Source organism: Crocodylus porosus, unplaced genomic scaffold, assembly GCF_001723895.1.
Source record: "Crocodylus porosus isolate Cpor-Errol unplaced genomic scaffold, CroPor_comp1, whole genome shotgun sequence".
Lineage (NCBI taxonomy): Eukaryota > Metazoa > Chordata > Crocodylia > Crocodylidae > Crocodylus > Crocodylus porosus.
In genome coordinates this window covers 27434619-27450441 of record NW_017728947.1, presented here as the reverse complement: position 1 = coordinate 27450441, position 15823 = coordinate 27434619, and the positions used below count along the sequence as shown (strand labels likewise).

General features: G+C 42.4%; 1 long non-coding RNA gene across 1 annotated transcript; it reads left to right on the top strand.

Annotated features, from left to right (window-relative positions):
• The first annotated feature begins 2233 nt into the window (after window positions 1-2233).
• LOC109321641 lies at window positions 2234-12582 on the top strand. Its single transcript, XR_002104121.1, has 5 exons — window positions 2234-2653; window positions 4717-4929; window positions 5025-5146; window positions 9620-9895; window positions 11107-12582. It is a non-coding gene; the product is annotated as an uncharacterized LOC109321641 (long non-coding RNA).
• The last annotated feature ends 3241 nt before the right edge of the window (window positions 12583-15823 follow it).

Below are 15823 nucleotides of genomic sequence, written 5' to 3'. Positions count from 1 at the left end.
ATGAAAAAAAGGATTGTAAGTGTAGTGGTTAGTGTTGATATTTTGAAATGCTATCTTTTCAGTCAATTTAATATCTCATTATAGAAGAAATTAATGGTTAGTATGTGAAATATCTAGGAGGAATAACTGTACTGAAAAAATAGTGTATTTTAAAAATGTATTTAAAAGTAGTCATACAGGCAACACAGTGAAAGCAGAAATGTTGGAAAGGCCAGTTGTAGACTCCATTTATACATCTTTGTGATGGAAGTCACATCATGTCCATGTAACCAATTCTACTGAGAATGCACAGGGAATGTCCATGCTCTATAAAGGTTGGAATAAATTCCTGATGCTTGGCTAGTCAGGAAGGAAAAGCTTTTGAAAAAGAGAGCAAACCTCTCTGAGTCAATACCTCTGGGACCAGAAGAATTAGTCGGGTGAAAGGGGAAGGAGAAAGTATGAAGTAACATGGAAGATTAAAGCAGACAGTTGTTCTGCTTTACTTCTATTACTTCACCACTTCAAATAAACAAGGGTGGAACAGTATATCTGCTGCTTTTTTGTGATCAGTTCAAGTCTCAGAAATTAAGATGAGCCAAATCCCTTAGAGCACTGTAACTAGTGGGGGTTGGTTTTATGTTACCATCCATATCCCCCAGGCCTGGGAGTTGCCAAGAGCCATAACAGCCACCAGTGCAAGCTGGAACAGCCCTGAATGAATAAAACATATCCATATGTCCTCCTTGACATTTCCTGCTTTCCCTGGAATGCTGTGTCAGAAACAGGGAAGGGGTTAATTAAGTTGGTATGTGCACCAACCCCTGACTTACTTCTACATGTACATCATGTGTGCCCCACTCAGACACTGAAAACACATACCTATTTAACAAAACAAGCCTTGGAGAACTTTATTTTGGGGTTTTATGATTGGAAACCCTGAAAGCAATTGTGAGATTCTGTACAGATACTTTGCTCCCCGACGGTATATGCAAAGTGAAGATATGGTAGTTCTCCAACTTCAGTTCCTTATCATACAGGTATAATTCCATAACCATTCACAGAAAATTTATCAAGGTTTCCAAGGCTTTTAAGAATCAACATTGAATTTAAAGGTAAAAGCATCCCAAATTAAAATTCAGTTGTAATTGTTAGCAGTGTGACAGGAACCTTTGTAACAAAGTAACGTTTTTGATATGTATTTAAAATCTATGGAGAGCCGAAAACTGGTAATTGCAAACTTTCTGCTGTCTTGGCCACTTCATCTTGCTTAACGTTAATGACATGTGTGTCTCCAGCAGCAGATGGCCCAGGATGTGAGCTTATAAACAGTTTCTGTCCTGCTCTTTGAACAGCTTAATGGTGAACATTTGAAGGTCAAAGTCTAGCAGTCTTTCAGCTCTGCTCTTAGAGGGTGAAGTGCCATATGCTCATTCAGAATTGTTCATGGTAAAAACACCCGCAGTAGTGGTATGTTGTAGGCATATGCAGACGCAGCAATCAGGCCCTCCCCCCTGCTTGGAGGTAGGTTCTAGCTGTGTATGGGTTGTATAAACCAGCTGTGGAGCAGGGATCAGTTCACTTCACTAATAATTTGTTCAGAGATTATTTTTTGCTTCCACTGAAGTCAATGGCAAGTCTCCTTTTATCCACTATAGCTACAGAGGGCCTTTACTGAGGGATTTGGCACAGCCCAGGCTGTATTTCCTTTGACAAAAAAAGCTCTGTAGGGCCCAAATGGGCATAATGGGAAGCCCTCTCTGGGCACGTCCAGATGAGTTCCTACACATGCCTTGCGGCACCACAAAAGCTTTTAAGGCACCACAAAATGCATACAGCGCACATGAAAGGGTTCTCTGTGCTGCATATTTGCAGCATGGAGCCAAAATTAGATAGCAGGAACTCCTTGTATGTAAAATAAAAAATGGATTAAAGAAGTGGGCCAGCACACATTGGCTGCAGTGTGCGCTGCCTGAAACTAGAGCCTGGCCAGCCAGAGCTATACTCCAGCTGCTGGCCAGGCTCTGCACACCTTGATTGCCACCACTGCAGCCTGAGAGGCCCTCAGGACCTCAGGTAAGGCTGCTGGGGACAGCCCAGGTGTTGGCCCCAGCCTCTCCACTCCACCCAGGGGAATCTGCCATGTGCCACAGAGCACGTGCAGAGACGTGCCTGGGAACAGGTAGCAGCAGCACAAATATGTGTCGCTGCTGTTTGTCCCTGTGGACATGGCATCTAGGCCTGTCCCCTCTCCCTTCTCTAGGTCTACCCAGACTCAGTTTCCACCCATGCACAGACCTGAGATCGCTGGAGTATTTTCACAGGCAATGATGGCCAGGAAAGGCAGTGTGGCAGAGGCATTTGGGACTCCTTCTCTGCAACAGGGCATGATCCAGGTATGGAAAGCCACTTTTTCTCTTCACATAACTCTCATTATGAAAAGGATGATGAAAAACCCAGAAGTTTGACCTTGCTCCTGCAAAGGATTTAGCCAGCAATGAACCCTTCTTCACTATTCAGTGTTCTATTGTTTCCATTGGGATTCTGCACTGAAGCACAGGGAGCTATGGATCTGCTGAGCTGATTTTCTTTAAAGCTGACATGTTTTTAGGTCTTACTGAAACTTCAGATCAAGTCAAGTCTAGAGACCGAACATAACTGAATGCAACTTGAAGTGGGTAACTTTGTAAAACAAATTCCATTTTACCTATGCTGTACATTATTCATTTACGAATAGTCCATGCTACAAAGAGAAACCATAGTTCAAGATAAAAGCACAAGTGAGCAGTTAAAGAAGAGTTATTTTTTCTGTTTTTCTTTGCATGAGTGCTGAGTTTCCCATCCTTAATCTTGCATTAACACAATTCTTTTGCATGAAATATAATGGAATTTGAGTCTGCAGGCATGAACTGGTGTGTTTACAATAATTAAAGTTAATTCTTAAGAACAAGAGAGACAGTATTTTTCTGTGTTGCAGTGTAATGTAGATGTAAATAAAATGTGTAATATAGATGCAATTAAAAAGTGTATTAGGTCTATTTTGTTTGACATGAATTGTTTTTCCATGTGTGAATTTTTTAAAAATTTAAATATATTATTATATACAATAAAGTCAAGGAACTTTAATGACAATCCATTCAGTTATAATATTCTGGATCAGTTTATATAAAATGAAAACAAACTGCTTATAGTACTAGCTGTATATCAGCCAAATGTTTCTAGTCATAATTTTCCTCTTTCCTAAGAATTTATTACAGGCTTTTACAAAGTAGCAATTCAGTATTTTTAAATTCTTAGAGTCAATGTTATTTTTATGTTGCAGAGAAATGTACAATCTATTCTGCACCTGCAATCTTTTTATGGAAACTCTGTTTCTCTCTGACTGTAAAGAACAAATCAATAAAAAAAGCTTAAAAATAATCTCAAGCTGTATGTAAAATAAATGGGCTCTCTTAGTGTTGAATGATTCCCACTGCTTTGGATGAGAGAGAAACCTGACCACTTGTAGTCATTTAAAGATCCCAAGGCACTTTTTGCAAGAGTAGAGGTGAAAGCATCAATGTCATGGCTAAATTCCAGTTGGATAATTACATTCTGCTAGTTAAAAATTCCCCAGCAGTTTCAGCTGGAAATAATATCTTCACTTTTTGGCCTAAACTGCTGTTGTGTATTACTGAAAGATTCTTACTTTCTACCCCGGTGGAAAATGCACATTCCAGTGTACTTCAGAAATGAGTTAAATGATCCCTGTATATCTTGTTTTTTTTAAAGCATCTCAAGAGCTGGGGAGTTTGATATGTATTATATAGAACTGTGAGTCTTACACTCCCTGCTTTCTTCTGTCTCTGGTCCTTATAAAACACACCACCGTGTTGCCTGCAGATTTTGGAGAGTTATGGCTAAACTTGCCAAATAAGCGGTTTATAGGATGTAAAAGATAAATGAAACTACATGATAAAAACATACTCTTTTGTAAAGTTCTTTTATATTATGGTGTGATGATTTTTAGGAAAGCCCTTAGAATTGTCTTTCAATTTAACGTTTGTTTAATGCTTGCAGCCAAAATCAGTTGGCACCATCATTCTTTATACAGCATGGTATGTGCGCCAATGAGTTCTTTCGTTCTGGGGTCCAATGCATGAGTAGCAGTCCCTCACACACGTGGGGCACACCCATGCACTAGCAAAGCTCTGAATCCAAGCAGCAGATTCTTTCCTCCTCTGATGCTGAGCATCACAACATTTGATACAGTCTGCCTTGCAGTGCCTCGCTCCATCTGCAAGCTGACTCCACCAATCAGAGTGACATTGTACACTCCTTTCCCAATCATCCACAGATATTCCAAAGGATGCCAAGTCATTTTTGCAAGCATCCCAAAGTCTGTGCAGCAGTCTGTCTTTCTTTCTAGACCCTTTCTGAGCTTCAGAGTACAGCATATTCTTCGAGATGTTGTTATCTGACACTTGTTTGCCATGACCAAGCCACTGGAGTCTTTTCTTACTAATCAACATTCCCATGAATAACATACCAGCACGATTTAATACTTCTACCTTTGTCAACCTATCTTGCCATCTTATTTGAAGAATTTGACCCAGGCATTTGATATGAAAGCTGTTTAGTCTTTTGGTATGTTTGGCATAGGTCGTCCATGTTTCTGAACTGTATAGAAGAGTGGATAAAACACGTAATATATAAATAGGTACTTTCACTGTAGTTGACAGTTTGTTATTATTCTAGGCTCTGTCTTGCAAAAGACCAGAGTTCCTGGCTGCTTTGCCGATTCTACGACAGAGCTCAGCATCAAAATCCACTTTGTACAATGGATAGACTGCTCTCTGCACTTTTCCTGCAGTTGTCTTACAGAGAAGACCATATCTGTGGTGGACCTTTCCAAGCAGAAGCCAAACTGGATCTCAGGATCGATTTTCTCAGTTAATGTTTAAAGTCCAGGTAAATAAATATGGCTTCAGATTTTTTCCATGATGTTGAGAAAAGATATACCTCTGTAGTTATTACAGCCACTTCTGTCTCCTCTGTTTTTATAGAGTTGGATGAAACAAGCATCCTTGAAGTCTTGCAGAACAGTTTCTTGCTTCCAACAGAGTAGCAATACCTCATGCAATCTTTGCAGCAAGTCTTTCTTTTGAGCATTTGTTAATTTCAGCAGGTAAATGGTCAGATCCTGAAGCTTTGTTATTGGGAATCTTTTTGATGCATTGTTCAAGTTCCCTTAGCGTAGGTTTAGTATCCAGCAAAGTCATAACTTCAAACCCAGGCAATTTGTCTAGCACATGTTGATCTACTATAGATTCATAGTTTCATAGTTGGTAGGGTCGGAAGGGACCTAAGCAGGTCTTCAAGTCTGACTCCCTGCTGTGAGCAGGAAAGGATGCTGGACTTCCTTGAGTATATCATTCCATAGGCTGCATCCAGATGAGCACAGATATGCGGTATATGGCATCACAGACCCATTTCTGGTGCCACACACTGCAAATGCAGGAATTTCTTATGCTGGTACCTTGCAGAGTGCGTGTTTTTTTTGTTTTTTTTTTATTGTAGGTGATCCCAGGGTCAAAAAACATGCCATAAAAAGCAGGGCAATGCACATGGCAGCAGCACACTCTGCCCAAAACTGGAGCCACACTCCAGGTGCTGTCCAGGCTCCCAGCTGCAGGAGCACCATGACTGCAGATCCCTGAGGCCCCCAGGGCCCCAGGTACAGCTGCTGGGGCCAACACAGTTGCTGCTGCTGCTGCTGCTTGTCCCTAGGGAAACAAACATCGGTGCTTTTCTAGACGTGGCCATAATGCTCAATTCACTTCTTCAGTTGCATCCCCTTATCACTTATGATATTACCATCCAGGTCTTTCAGTGGAGTTGTCTTGTACTTTGTCAGCCCAATGACCTTTCTAATGCCCACATACAACCATATACTGTTGCCTGAATCAGCTGCCTGTTGGATGCTGTCACAGAGACCCAGCCAAAATTCTTGAACACACTTCCTGGAAGCTGTTTGAACAGCCTTATGTTAAGCGAATCCAGTTATGTTACAGTAGTTACCTACTAGCAGGCAGGAGCCAAGCAATGTTATAACCAAACATTACACAACTTTAAACAAGTATGCGCTGTAATAGATAGGTGATATAATAATGAAATAGCATTAACTGGGACGATGTTAAGTGAGGACTACCTGTATATTATAAAATGACTCAGGTTTACAATGCTAGAGCCAATGAAGCCATGGTGCTTTAGAAGGTTGGGCGAAACAGCTCTGTTCCAATCTGGATTCAGATTCAGCCATTTCAGAGGAACAGTGATTTGATTTGGTGTTTTGGATCACTGTCCCAATTCTATTCAGCTAAACCTATTTTGGATTTTTGATGCTGTTTCAATGATTCAGCCATGGACTATAATGGGGAATCACTAAATACCTATAACATTGTCATTTTTTGGCTGATTTGGATGAAAGTTGCAGGCAATACGCCCTTCTAAGGGCATGAAGTCTGCCACGCTTCAAGGAGACAAGGGCAGATGTTTATGTGAAACTGCACCTCAAATTATTCAAAGCAAAACTCATGTCACTAGCGGCAGCATGCTGTCAACCTGTACACAGATCTGGGGGTCTGCACCCCCGGGAGGGCTGCAGGGCTGTGCCACATTCCTCCCAGGGTGCACAGGGCTCCAGATCTACATGCAGGATGACAGAGGGCTGCCACTGCTGGCTGTGACCGGCACCTGGTGCAACCCATGCCGAGCACCGGGAAGACTGGTGCTGCTGCTGGTTTCAGCTGGCAGTGGCAGCATGCTGTCATCTGGTACACAATTCTGGGGGCCTGTACCCCCTGAGAGGACTGTGGGGCTGTCCCAGACTCCTCCCAGAGGGCACAGGCTCCTGGATCTGAGTGTGGGATGACAGCAGGCTGCCACTGCTGGCTGGGGTCAGTGTTAGCACTGGGTTCATTCTGGTGCTTGGTGTGGGCTGCGCTGGGCAGACTTGGGTGCTGGTGCTGGTCCCAACCAGCAGTGACAGCATGCTGTCATCCTGCATGCAGATCCAGGGCCCCGTGCCCCCCAGGAGGGCTGTAGGGCTGTGCCAGACTCCTCCCAGGGGGCACAGGCCCCCAGATCTTCACGTGGGATGACAGCAGGCTGCCGTCTTTGCCCCAGAGCCTTGGGATTGGAAGGGACCTCAGGGACAGATTGCAGACTACAGATGTCAGTATCAGAGCAGTCCTTCCCCCCTTCTTCCCCCTCTCTCTTCTTAGTTTCTGTTTCTCGGTAAGCCCAGCTCCTGAACTCTGAAATTTTTTTAACTTTTCTGAAACAATTTGGATGCTTTCCTTTAGTTTTGGAGCTTTTTCTCTGTCTCTCATTCCAATTTGGATTCAGTGTTTTGGGCGCCAAAACACCTCCAAAATGAAATGGCTGCCCAAGTTTCACATAGCCCTAGTGGTTTACTGCAGTTGGAGTTCCAGCCCAATGGATAGCAGCATTGTATTACACACAGTATCACACCATTCATCAAAGTGTCTCGGAGCATCTTGCACACATGATTTCATTAAAGGTGACTTTTTGTCCAAAGTCATAGGATCAGAGGAATGCCCAAATGCAAAGCAGCAGCAGAGTAGATGTATGGGACAGAGGAAAGGGGTTGTGGGTAGTGGAGGAAACTTAGACCAGATTCACAGTTGCACAAATCAAGTGACCTAAAATCTGAACATGGAGAGGTAACAGCTCTCTCTTTTAGACAAGGGGCTGGAATAGCAGGATACAGAAATGCCTCATGGTCAGGCTGTGTACAGGGGTGCATCCCATCTCTTGCATAGTTCCCCTTACTAAGCATGCTACCTCCTACTTCATGTATGGAGAAATCGGCATTTGTCTCAAAGTATCACTTCCAGCCAGAATGCAGTAATTTTGTGGTCGGGCTCTCTCCTGTTTCCACATACTCCTTCCATTGGTGGGATGAAGAAGCTGAGAGAATGCTGATCTTGGGAAATCTGGCCAATGTATTGTTACTCAAGTGATATTGTTACTCAAGCTTTTTTGTTACTCAAGTGATATTGAGTGTTGGTTACAGCCACGGCTAGGAATTTTGGCCACGGTGTGCCAGCGCTCCTGCTGGGACCAAAGACAGTTCCTGGGTAGAGGGTCTTGTCCCTCTGCTCAGGGGGCCATATTTGGGATGAGGAAGGAATTTTACCCCATCGACAGATTGGTATGGACTGTGGGGGGTTTTGTTTTCCTCTGTAGTGGGGATCATGGCCCCCTCCCCAAGACCTCTTGCATGTAGACTGACAACATTTCTTAGAAGTAGACACTGGCTGCCACAGTTCCCCAGCTTTATCTGAGGCAGGTTAGGGTGTTAAATCTGTGTTGTGTCAGGGTTGAGGGTGGTCTTATATTGAATTTAAATTATGGTTGCATGAGATGGTTTGAATGGGGGTGACCCTGCCTCAGGCAGGGGGTTGGACTAGATAACCTCTGGAGGTCTGTTCCAGCCCTACTTCCTTATGACTCTAAAAGAGAATTTGGCTCTATGTAGTCTTCTCATTTGGATGATAATATCAGTAGAAGATATAAGTGTTCAGCATGCTCAAAGAGAGGCCACTGTCACTGAAAAATGTGTATTGGCCTGTGGTTTTTTTAAGGGCTGTGTAGCAAATTGTAGGCAGAACTGAGAAGTCATTTCTAGAACCAATACTAACAACTAGACAATATTGTGGTACTTGTTATGGAACTGATTGCCAAGCACTTGAACATCATTCCTAAAAAGGGCATCCCCAGTAACAATGCTTGACCCTTAAAGCTAAGATTTAAGTTATTTGCATGAAATAAAGGGCTAATGAGAAAAGTTTTTGGTTGAATCCAAGGTTTTCTAATGAACCACTTAGGCACATTCAGCTTCTTAAGGCTATTTAAAACTTCTAATTGAATTTTCACCACAAAAGTGATTTAATAATATTTTCAAAGCTTACAGAAGACAAATGAATACACTAAATGGTGTTGAAAACTGAATTATTTCTGTGATAATATTTTAGTGGAATGTCTGTGAATTAAAAAAAATACAGAAAATAAAAGAGAGAGGACATCTGTGCTTACTCAAATGTCCTGCCTAATTCAGAATAGCAAATTAAAATGTAAATTAAAGTCTCTCTCTCTCTCTCTCTCTCTCCACTTTCACAGATATAAAATACTGTGAAGATAAACTTCAAAGGTTCACAACGACTCCTTCATTTTCTCCAAGGGAATTTATGAACACCATGATAATGTGCAAGTGTTAGATAAAAAAATGTAGACTACACTAAGTTATTGTGCTTGTATTTTTTTCTTTAATATTATACACTTGAATAATTTTACAGAAGACGACAAACTTCTTTCAACTACACAGGGTTTCAGAGAGATGGTTGGAAATGTTTAACAGGTAGACCTAAGTTTATTTTTATGGGGGAATTCCCTAAAACTGATTTTGGAGAACAGTCTTTTCATTCTATTAACAAATCATTGTCTTTTGCTATGCATCAAATGGTGCAGCTACAGGTTGTTAGCGTTTTGAGTTAGAGATAAAGCATTGTAAAAAAAACCCAAACATGTTTTTCCTTTTTTTTTTTTTATATTTTGTTTTTTGTTTTTTTTTTAGGAGAAACTACGTATGGGTTAGTTTTACAGTGTTGTATCACAGTCTTGTTGAACCATAAGAAAGTTAAATAGAAGAAAATGCATTTATGACCTCCATTAATAATAATAACAATATCAACAACAATAATGTTATTCTGTTTGCTGAGTATGATATGCCTTTCTGATTTAGTTAGTCTACAAGGTGCTAATACCCTGCCTTCTGCCTGATGTGGTATGTGGCATGACCTTGGAGCATGAAGGATATCACTGGAGAAGGTTTACACACAAATATATTAAGGTAATTTGGTTAAACATATTTCATGTACTATATGTTTATTAAACATTTCTTTTTTTTTTTATATATATAACTGTTGTGAGGTGATGTGTTTCCATCCTGTTGCTGTGTTCATTCTATTGGGTAGAGTCCAGCCACTCTTGTATCACATAATCCCACAAATGGATGATGGTAAATATATTGGTCTGTCCTCCTCTGTGGCCCTTGTTTTCCAAGTGGGCCCACTATCTGCTCCTATTCTACAGTTCTCTTCAGTCTTGCTTCCTCAGCTTGTAACCACTTCATTTGATTTGTGTCCTGCTATAGCTTGGGCTATTGCCATTGCTCTGTAGACACATGTTTGCTTGCCTGCACAGTGGCTTTATCTGGTCAGTGCTTTCCCTGTAGCAGGCTCCCTGCTTAACCTGATGTTCTTTGAGCAGCCGTTATTAGGACTGTGTGAAGCTTCGGTTGTTGTTTTGATTCAGTGGAGTTTCAGCCCAATTTGGTGGCTGAATCTCTGAATCTGAATCAAATCAGGAGACTCTTTAATCTCCTTGAATCAAATTGGAGCCCTCTGAATTGATTTGGAGAGATTCAGAAAGATTTGACGATTTGGACCTAGACAGAGCTTTAAATGTTTTTTCTGCCTACCTCTAGGTAGCAGGTGGCTTGTGAATGCTGCGATGGTGGGGCAGATGGAGCATCCCACAGGAGCACGGCGGGGGGGCGTGTCCCCAGCACGCTCGGCAGCAGACCCTGAAGTGGACCAAATGTATATCTGGTCCACTTCTGGGTCCACTGCCGAGCATGTGGGGCCTCCCCCGTGCTCCTGTGGGACGCTCCACCCACCCCACCATCGCAGCATTCACAAGCTGTGCCTGGTACCTCAGATTTGGCTGAATTGAATCAGGGACAGTGATTTGAATCAATGAATTGAATCACCGTCCCCAATTCAGGCTGAATCCAAATCAAATATGGCCCATTTCGCACACCTCTAGCTGTTGTGTTGCCTGTATTTTTTCTGCTGGGCTGTAGCTGACCATCCTTTAGGGAGGCAGAGTTTTTGTTCTCTGGCATATTAATCTGTGTGTTTAGATACCATTTTATCTGTGCGAGGGTGTAATGCAATGATCTAATATTGCTTTGTAGCCAAGAGGGATTTCTATTTTGCCTGTGCCATCAGTCCCTGGGGCTGTCTTTACTACTGACTCTGCCATCTCATTTTTTTGCAGCTACCCAAAAAAAGCCAGATTCCCATTTTGTGTTTGATTTCTGCAAAGTACTGTGCCCACTGTCTGAGGCATGCTGTACCTTTACAAAAGGTGTTTTTAGTCCTTGCTTAAATGTCCTGCCAACAGTTTACCTGTAAGAAGAAATGGGAGGTCTACTGTGACTATGTAGTTCCTGTTCATTAAAGAGTGAACGGATTTGTTCCAACCTTTCCTAGGTACACTTCAAATATCATGAGTCCCCTTTGACATTTAAAATACTGTTTCCAGGCCTTCCCCTGTTCCACATATATTCTCAATTTGACAATTATGCCTGGCCAGTATATATTCACTGTTCTTCTGTGGCAGTCTACAGGTTTGATTCTTATATCCATTTTGACATGTGAGCTCTTAAATCTGCATTCCCTGCACCTCAGAGAGAAGATAAAGGTAACATATTGATAGGCTATTTCCTGTTCCACATAGCTATCCGTCTTGTGCTTTGGAAAGTATGCCTTGCTCTGTATGTATGCCAAAAGTAGAGTGTACTTTATCTTCGTCTCAAAGTGGTGGCACTCGGTTAACGAAGGTTCACATTTAGCTGAATGGCTTGTCTAACCTCATATGAATGGATACTTTTGTCTTGGTTAAATCTGATAGGGCAGTTTGGGTCTGTGCAGATCCTCAGATTGCCAGGAGTTTTTCTTATCTCTTTTGAGGATGTTGATCCACTTCGTGCTAGTTTAAATAGGTGTAATAATGCCTCTTCCTTGCAGGTTTGCCAATTTGTACTTTAGTAACTCTGCCACAGCTAATTGGAACTTCGCCTTTTTGGGCTACGCATGTGGATCTCTTCAACTAGCCTGCTGGGTGGCTTTCTTGAAATATATTATGAGTGTTTGCTAGACAGAACTTATAGCGGCTGTTCTCGCTCTTCTATCATGTTGTGCATATCCTGTTGATGTACTGTGATTAAATTCATGGCTTGTACTTCTCTGTTGCTCAGAAGTGGTGGGTGGTGCCCTTGTGTGTCAACTGTAATAAAGTCCAGTTGATAATATCTCTTGTTATGTGCATTTCTTGCCTACAGTCAACATTTGCCACCTGGTCTCAGGATTGTTTTACTGTATATCACCAGCACCTGGTCATTTCCCCACACCTCTGCCATCTAATATTGCTGATTATCATTGTTGCTGGGATTGCATTACTGTCTCCATAATCCAGATGGAATCAAATTGGCAGTTGATCTAATAGCATAGTTGCAAATATGGCAGTTGAACAGCTGTCAGCCTTCTTGTGCAGTCCTTGTATATTGAGTCATTGAATTTCTTAAAGTCACATTGTAAATACCATCCTGTAACAGAGGCCTTAGCCCCTGTCACTTTGACAGGGGAGAGCTGCTGGCTGCTGCAGCAAAGGAGGGCAGACTGGCCATCAATAGCAAGTGGGAACCCCTGTGCGTACGTGGGGAGCCACGTGATGGGAAGGGGTGGGGCTTCAGTGCATATAATCTCCATGCCTAAACCCAAACAGGCAGTCTGCATTTGCTGACTGCAGGGAGAGGAGTTCCTAAGAGAGAAGGGCAGCTTGAGGCAAGACAGGCAGGGGAGCTGGGATGAGAGTGATTCGAGGGATGTATGGCCTGTGAGCAATGCTAACCCTGAGTGAGGGAGACTTTTTGTTTTGAAGTGGCTTGCTTGGGCTTATGTTCTGTTTTGAGCTTGATACTGGAGGGCTGGATTATGGCTACAGGGGAGGTGTGGAGGGCATGGAGCGGTGCCTGATGGGGCACTCTGCAACAGGCAGCCTAGTCTAGGCTCAGGAACCCTGAGGGTGGAGGATGAGCCCAGAGTGCATGAGAAAGGGGCCCGGTGCATGATGGGGCTAGGGTCCAGGACCCAAGGTCTGAGGGAATAAAAGGGTCAAGGCTGGGAAGCCTGAGGCCTGGACAGAGGTTCTAGGCCTGAAGGCCAAAAGCTGTGGTGAGGCCAGGAGCGCCCTTCAGTGAACACAGAGTAACATCTTCAAGGCATTGATATGGCTTCAGGGAAGGAAGGCAGCCATGAATATAGCCCATAAGGCAACTGGTGCCCTGAGGCACAGATAGGGCCAGAGGGCCATAACCTATTGCTTGGGAGCAAGATTGGGGGCCAACCGGGTACAAAAGGCACCAGCCAGCCAAGGTGGACAAGGGCCCATTCAAGAACCCTGGGGAAGCCTGCCTTAACAACAAAATAGTTCCATCAAGATGTGGCAGGAGAGGAAAAGGGAGGAGACACCAAGATGCTGGAGTAGGGAAGCAGGAGTCATGTAGCCACCAGGTGGTTTTATGGCTGTGCCTGGCACATAATCCTGCTACATTTCATCTTCAATAAAAGCTTTTATTTCTCAGTCAATGTATGTACAGGTGCATTTGGTTTCTGGTTACATCATTGGGACATAACAGCCCCGATCTAATGGACTCATTGAAATTGCATACCTTTGTACCATTGCTCAAAAACCACATTCTTTTCTTTCAGTGGTTTGTGCTACTTTTTACAGTCTGTCTTTGCCCTGCTTTGTGGCTTTCCATAGCTTATTCTATACTAGTAACTGATAGGACCGCTTCTTTTAATAGTCTCTCAGGTAAGCTGGAATTGTAATTCCCATAAATGATCCTGTCTTTACTTACCTAATTAGAATCTAATTTATCCAAAGTTGCAGGTGAAAGCCAGAGTTTTCACCTCTTTGTTATAACTACCCTTTCCCGCTCCTGCTTCTTGGTTTCAGGTGAAAAAAAAAAATCTGCCCAGAGCCTTATCTTGTCTGGCATCACAGCACTTGCCAAACACCTTTATCAGTTATTTTGGGCCATAATCCTTGAAACAGTATCTCACTCATATCTTCATCATATATTATATGTGTGCGTCTCACTTAAAGTGAAGTGTTCCTTCAACATCTGACTTTAGTAACACTGCCCAAGCCTCACTGAGGACTGAAATTTCTTTTGCTGAAACTAAATACCAACTTTCACATTTTAGAGAGACTTCATTAAAACTTGTCTTATCTACTTAATTAAAGGCAAACCTCTTTATATAGACAGACAAACAAATTAACACAATATGCCTCCGCTTCTCCTGGGGAAAAGGAAAGTACTTATCTTCAAAACACTAATTGCTGCAGTTAGGGTTTTGTTAAAAATAAATTGATACTTGCTCAGAGTACAGATGTGACAGATGCAAAGGATGGGTAAATAGAACGACATTCCAATACCCGAATGAAACATGGTATTTAAATGTTAATGCATTGTTATTATAACGAGGGGGAAAATATTTATTTTGCAGACGAGTCCCAACAAATTGAAGTCTTTCCATGGGATTCCGGTAATTTGATAATCCACCACATCCCAAAACAATTTTCTAAAAATCTAGTTCTATTAAAAAGGATTGTAGAAACATGCACTATAACCGAGGACGTTCATTTCTGCCTACACAATCAGGATGTGCACTGCACTACACTAAATAATATGCATAAACCTACATAGTAAATTGGATCGCACCATAATATGTATGCAGGAATTTTGAACATGTTGATTAGCAGCATAACGCATGAAACCCAAACATATCATTTTACATTCCATAGACTATGAATTAAATCAATGTATTCCTGTCTTCAGTAGTAGCTGTATATTAAACAGGCAAACAACAAGAAACCAAATAATAATTTTTTCAAGCTTCCCTTCCTTGTATAGATGAATGAGTGACCTACTCCCTACAAATCTACTTGATAATAGTTGAGGCAGATGGCTAAAAATATTTAACCATGTACTCAGTGAATGTTTTCAATAAATGTGCAGCAATCAATAAGACATAAGCTGTTGCTGGATGTCTGATGCTCAGCCGCAGTGGTTTTTGGGATATTAAGGACTTCTGCTCTGCTGGCCAGCACCACAACTGACTGAGACCTGGGTGTCAATATTGACAACAAAATGAACATGAGCCACCAATGCAGTGCTGTAGCTGGCAGAGCTAACCGAACACTGGCATGCATCCACTGAGGCATCTCAAGCAAGGCAAAGGATGTCATCCTCCCACTTTACTCGATTGTGGTGAGACTGTAATTGGATTACTGCATCCAGTTCTGGGTGCTTCACTTCAAGAAGGATGTGGAGAAGCTCAAGAGAGTCCAAAGGAGGGCCACATGCATGATTAGAGGTCTGGAGACATATGAGGAGAGGCTGAGGATTGGGGATTGTTCAGCTTGGAAAAGAAAAGACTCAGGGGGCACTTGGTTGCAGCTTATATGTATATTGAGGCATACATCAGGGTTTGGGGGAGCATCTATTTACCAAGGACCCCCAGGGTAGGGCAAGAAATAATGGGCACAAGCTGATAGAAGATTGCTTCAGGCTAGACATAAGGAAAAACTTCTTTACAAGCTGAGGGTTTGGAGCAGGCTCACCCCAACGGTGAAAGTCTTCTACCTTGGCAATCTTTAGAAAACATTTGGAGGCCCATCTTGCTGGGATCATTTTGATCCCAGCAGTCTTTCCTGCCCATATGCAGGGGAGCTGGACCCAATTATCTGTAAAGTCCCTTCCAGCCCCTAACAACTATGAAACTGTGAAGAGAAGACAAGTATAGACATGGCCATTTGGAGAGTCACATATCCTAGTCATACTTTTGTGCTTTTCAGTATGAACTTTTCCTGAACGCTTCTTGGTGAGATAACAAAGTATTAACTTCCTGTCATCCAGGGGATG